Genomic DNA, 6,722 nt, shown 5'->3' with positions numbered 1-6,722 from the left:
TATAGATCAGGGGGTTCAGCATGGGAATCACTACAGTGTAGAACACTGTGGCCACTTTGTCAGCATCCCCACCATCGCCTGAACTGAGTCGGCAATAAGTGAAAAGGATTGGAAGACAACGATGGCTGTGAGGTGGGAGGCACAGGTGGAAAAAGCTTTCTGCCTTCCCTCTGCCGAGCGCATCCTCAGGATGGTGATGAGAATAAACAAGTAGGAGCTGAGGATGATCGTGATGGTGATGATCTCATTGAAAGTGGGCACAATAAATGCCACGAGTTCATTAATAAACACGTCAGAGCAGGCAAGAGAAAAGATAGGTGTTAGATCACAAAAGAAGTGGTTAACGACATTCGATTTATAGGATGGTATCTCAAGAGCCAAGCACAAGTGAATGAGAGAACACACTGTTCCGCAGAGGTAGCAGCCAGAAACTAGCTCCACACAGAGCTTCTTGGACATGGTGACCATGTAGAGCAGTGGGTTACATATGGCCACAAAGCGGTCATAGGCCATCACTGCCAGTAGGAGGGACTCAGAGACCACACTTGTGCAAAACAAGTAGAATTGCACCATGCACCCCAGGAAGGAGATGGCTTTGTCCTTGTTTATGATATTAGCCAGCATCTTTGGCACAATGGTTGAGGAGTAGCAGAAATCCACAAAGGACAAGTGGCTGAGGAAAAAGTACATGGGAGTGTGGAGGCGAGAGCTGACTCGAATCAGTGCAACCATGCCCAGGTTGGCCAAAACCGTGACTCCGTAGGTGAGAAGGAACAGCAGGAAGAGGAAGACTGTCAGCTCAGGGTCATCAGATAATCCAAGGAGAATGAACTCCGTCACAGTGCTGCAGTTCTCCTCACCCATTGCCGGTATAACTCAGGTTTGGGGGAAAAAAGTAAGTTTTGTGTTTCTTCTAGGATGAGAAAAAGGGAGTATATAACTGGTTTATATTAACTTCAGAAAAATATAACATTGATATCAAACATAGAATATTTATCCGGTAAAATAAAAATGTAATTGTCAAATAATTTAAAATGTTAAATATTTCAGTAGAAGCTACTAATCAAAATTAATTTAAGCAATAACAGTAACCTTAATTGATTCCCAATTTTTATTTGCCACAACAGATGATTCATTAAGTTAAGTGGTTCCATGGATTCTGAAATAGATTCAATGGTACATTTTGAAGCCATGTAGAAATTAACTCCTGTTTCCTGTAAAGTTTAATAAGTTGTATGCAAGTAAGGTGGCAGCTATTGCCATTTCACATAATATGCACTATTATTTTTAGCTCAGTGTATCAGTAACATTGCTTTGCAGCAATTGAGGTGCTCTGCAATTCCATTGTTGTGCAGTGTGATAAATTTTTTCAGGATTAGTAGTGCAGATAAAGCCTTTAAATTTAGAAGTATTCAAAATGAAAAAAAAAAATGAATTAAAATGTACCTTGAAATCCCTAACAATTTTTACTTATATAATTAACAAATTAATTTAATAATTTTAATGGTAATGATCAATGTTAAAGGCTTAAAGAGAAGAATTGTCACACATTTTTCTAGAAAGTAATTAGGCAACATGTATTTGAAGCTGTGATTCACACATATAAAAAGCTTAATCATCCTTTCACTTATGAGACATTTTTTTGCAATCTTTTATAAGAAATGTTTAGTTATATTTTTAAAAAGATTAAAAAGCAAACTACACTGCTGCATTTTTTATGATATCAACAACAAGAAAAAATGGACCAGTCAAAAACAGGAAGTGCTAAACTATGGTGCATCATATCTAGGGTGGAAAATTATCACTCTATTTGAAATTATGTTTTGGAGTAATCCAGCTTGAAAAAAGCATTCTAATAGCACATTGATTTTTATATGTAGATGTAAATAAGCATTTATGTATAAAAGCATTTATATACATAGAGATAGAGGTATTAAAGTATTAAGATATGAAGTGATAGAGGTATCAATTAATTAAGTTTTAACCCTGAAAGAAAATATTTTATGCACTTTAAAAAATAGCTCAGTGAAACTTTCTCAAGTTATCTCAAAGAGTAGGTTAGAGAAAGTGGTTAAATCGTGTATTTCATGTAAGAGGGAAATAAAATCCAAACCTTTCATTTAAAGAGAAGGAGTATGCGAATTGATGAATTTTACTCACTTCCCTTCTTAGAACACAGGAGGAGCATGCACTTGTACATAACTTCATTAACCCATTGAGATAAAAATTGAGTAAATAGTCTAGACTAGAAAAACATCCTTGGACTTTCTCCATATCTTGAAGTAATTTTAAAGCCTGAAAACAAATCATGATACTGAATCATTGTTTTCTCATTTACCTAAACCACTGAAATCCCAGTCCCCAAAAGTGAGTTATTTGCCTGCTCCAGAGATAAAAGATGAAACGTGATGTGGAAAATTGTCTCCCTCATGTTCTATACTTATAACAGGAAACTGGTCTCTTATAAATTCACGGCAAATCCAGAAGAATTTATCTTCATTCCTGAGCACAGATAGTTGTCATACCCTGATACTCAACGTCATCACCAGCTTGCAAGCATGTGATTAAACTCTCAGAATTACGGTGACAATTAGGAAGTTCCACTGCAGCCTTCAATTCTACATTCTATGAAGGGAATTGGTATGAAAAAAGAGAGAAAACAGAGAGAGAGGAAATCTACCACTTTGTTTACTTTGCATTCTTTCGTACTCATCAGCGTTTGATGATAGAGAGAAAATAGTTCTAATTTTCAGCCAACTGACCCTGAAAACTGTAAGGCAAAAGCATTATAAAGAACAAATGAACATAATAGGGATTCTACTAAGCATTTTATAATTAGAAGACAGATGAGTTAGCCATTTTTAAAAAATACTTTCATTGTCAGAAAATATATTCATCCATTTTCAAGTAATCAGAGTCTAGTTCTAGCTAACAAACCTGGGGAACATACATTTTCTTCTTGGTACTGAGGATGTTAGATGTGTATAGCACACAGTCAGAGACTTATACTGCAATTGAAACTCCTGGGAAATGGGTCCCTAAGTGAATCAGCTATTAGTGTTGATGGCATAACAAAATAAAAATCGTATTAAAATACACGTGATATAAGACACAACGTGTAATTAGTCTCTATGGAATATCCTCAATTTTTAAAAATGCCCTAATTAGAAAAACAATTATTTAAAACCAAACATGCTTTTAGAAAAACAATTATTTAAAACCAAACATGCTTTCTTTCAAAGTTCACGGTCCATTATGAAATTCTACATGCTGGTATCAAATATGTGAGCCACAGATTGTATTGCAATTATGAAATAAGAGGAATATTTATTATAAACTTTTCCTTTCTCATAATAATTAAAATTACCCTTACTTTCTGTAGGGCAGAGTATCTAAAGCCACACAAGAATTCCATAAATGTATTTTCAACTATCATGCACTGTATTTCTAAAAGTGATCTGCTGGAGAATGCACACTGCGTGAAGAGACATTATGGTTTTACTCTCTACTCACACATCTTTTTATATCTTTCACAAAAGAAACGGAAATCTCTCATTGACAAATATATGGTGATTTACCAGCATGAGTAAAAACCTGTGAGACAAATCAAAGGGATGACTTAGAAAATTGTTCTTAGGGTTTGCTTTTAGTTTTTTAATTTCTCAGTGGAGGCACTTTAAATTCATGGCATGTTTTTCTGTCTCTTTTTATATTGTTCATATTCATATTGGATCACAACTTCTCAATTAAAATCTCTATTAAAAGCTTCTACCTATTTTAAAAATTATATTTGTCTTTCTGTTATTGTGTTGTAAGAGTTCTTTATATATTCTTGATATAAATCTATTATCACTTCTGTAACTTTCTGATGCTTTTTGCTCCTAAGTTTAAGACTACATTCATTTTGAGTTAATGTTGTGTATGATGTGAAGTAAATATTTAAATTCCTCTTTTTTTGTGTATGAATACCCAATTAATTGTTACACTTCTCACTGAAAACAGAGATGAGAAAAGGATTACTCAATGCACTATGAATGCCATGAGAAGGCCGAAGGGACTGTACCTCAGCAACTCCTCTGTTAGAAGGAGATAAATGGGTTCAGCCCTGATTCAGAGTTAGCTTCTGATTTTTATTGTAAAGGCAAGGAAGTTTCACAAGAAAAATCAGTTGATTCAATTATTACAAAAGGACACAATGACATGGGCAGTGTTCTAAAGTTACCTATGGCTAAAAGGACACAAAGACATGGGCAGTGTTACAAAAGTTACCTATGGCTAAGTATACTTTAAACAGTGGAAACTAGTAACATAAGTAAAATTAACAATGTGACATTCCAAAGTACAATTTTTGAAAAGCTAAGTTGGTCAAACTGCAATCATTATCTAAAGTATAACGTCTCCTTTAATAAAGTAAGTAAAAGTTGCATTCTTACTGTAAAATCTAAGTATAATTATCTATAGTTTCCATCAACAAAAAGCTTTCCCCTAGCAAACATTTTTTTTCACATCCTTCGCTTCAGCAATTCTTAAAATCTCTTAACAAGATTGGTATGACAACCACTTGGTAGCTCTAAAACTGTTAAAGTATACAATCCAACACCTAAGTAGAGATTAGAGTTGATTGATGGAATTTTTTTTTTTTTTTTTTTTTTTTTGCCCTCTGGCTTTCTGCCATCGCCTCCTACTGGAGGGTTTTTGCCCCATACATGTATTTGCCTAAAAACCCTATTCTAAAATCAAATGAGAATCAACATTTCTAACCCTCTTCAATTAATCACCACCATTGGCTGAAAATAGTATCTTTCCCTTTTGAATTCCATTGTCAGCTTTCTCAAAAATCAATCATAAATATGTTTAACCTTAGAAACTCTATTCTATTAAATTGATGTATATGTCTACCTTATTCCAATAACGAATTGTCTTGATTAATTTAGCTTCAATCTAAATTTGTCATTATTTTGGTTACCTCTTGCATCTCCATATAAATTTTAGGCTCAGCCTCTCAACTTCTGCCGGAGTCTTATTGGCTTTTGAAAGAGATTATATTGAATCAATAGATTAACCTGGAGAGATTTGGCATCTTTACAAAAAAGAATCTTCCAAGCCTTGGACATATAATATCTCTCCATTTATTGAGTATTTTATGAAAATTTATCTGAATTTAAAAATAATTTTCAGTGTTTAAGTCTTGTTCTTTTGTTAAACTTACTTCTAAGTACAGCCATGCATCACTAAACAACAGGGATACATTCTGAGTTTCGCTGAGCAATTTCATCCTTCTGGGAACATCATAAAGGGTCCTTATATAAACCTAGATGGTATAGCCTACTACACACCTCCAGCTTCATTATAATCTCATGGGACCACCATCATATTTGTGATTCATTGTTGATCTAAACATTGTTATACAGCCCATGGAACATGATTGTATTGTATTCTTTTTCACAATATCAGGAATGAAATTGCTTCCTGAATGTCACTTTCAGTTATATTTTCCTACTATATAGAAATAGAATGGTTTTTATATATTGATTTTTTTAGTCTTGTACCTTGCTGAACTTGATTATTCAAGTATGTTGTGTGTGTGTGTGTATGGGAGTGTCTGTGTGCGTCTGTGTGTGTGTGTCTGTGTGTCTGTGTGTGTCTGTGTGTGTGTCTGTGTATGTGTGTCTGTGTGTGTGTGTGTTGCTTAGGATTTTCTACATAAAAGATCATGTAGTCTGTGAATAAAATAAGTTTTATTTCAAATCCAGATGACTGACTGATTGACTGATTTATTGATCTGTCTGTCTATCTATCTACCTATCACCTACTTATCTATCTGTCCATCTATCTAGAAGTATTGAGTGTTGATATGTTGTATTTTTTTTTTCTTTAGGGTTAAATGACTCATTTTCCAACTAATAAGTGTGATTTTAATAGCATATTTGGTAGATTGAAGTAATTCCTTCTATTTCTACATTATTGAGGATTTATATCATGAATGGACTTTGGATTCTGTGAAATAACTTTTCTCTATCTATTGAAGTGGCCATTTTTTTCTTTTATTTTATATAAGCAATGTATTACATAAATTGACGATTTTTTGGACATATTTCCACTTTTAGTCTGTGTTTTCTGTTTCCTTGTTTTTCCCATCCCAAAACACTTCAAAAATCATTTATTCTACCATACTGATGATTTGTTTGGAATTTTATCTAGACATATGGAGTAGACAAAAGAAGGTCATTTTTAATTTACCATGTCAACAGGTTGTGATGGTAATGATTGCCTGGTTTTTATTTTATTTTCTGTACATTTATGTAGGCATTTAACTTTCAACACTTAAGACAACTTCAGACTTTTTTTTTTCTATGATGGGTGAGAATTCTCTTTAGAAGGATTCAAAGATTATGTTCATACTCGGAAAAAAAATGTCCATAAAGTTTGATAGTGTTTCTGACGTCTTTGTAGACAGGACAACAGTAAAAAATAAACATTGGACAGGCACTCTTAATCCCTGGTTTTCAATCTAAGATTTTCTAAGATCCAATCTGTCATTTCTAAGCCTCTGGTGGAGTCTATCACAGTTTATCTCACTGTCACACTGAAGCTGCATTAAAAACAAATTCAAAATATAGTCCACATTTTATTCAAATTTCCACTTATGCCACCTAATCTGCACTTTGTATATAACACAAATAAGACACACACACAAAATTGCATTAGCTCAATAAAATAGT

At 33.7% G+C, this 6,722-nt stretch overlaps 1 pseudogene; it reads right to left on the bottom strand.

Moving 5' to 3' along the window:
- Nucleotides 1–4: 4 nt before the first annotated feature.
- LOC103611061 lies at nt 5–864 on the bottom strand (annotated as a pseudogene).
- Nucleotides 865–6,722: the final 5,858 nt, after the last annotated feature.

Source organism: Galeopterus variegatus, unplaced genomic scaffold (genome assembly GCF_000696425.1).
Source record: "Galeopterus variegatus unplaced genomic scaffold, G_variegatus-3.0.2 Scaffold12342, whole genome shotgun sequence".
NCBI lineage: Eukaryota > Metazoa > Chordata > Mammalia > Dermoptera > Cynocephalidae > Galeopterus > Galeopterus variegatus.
The sequence above is the reverse complement of the archived record's forward strand: the minus strand, read 5'-3'. Positions and strand labels throughout refer to the sequence as shown.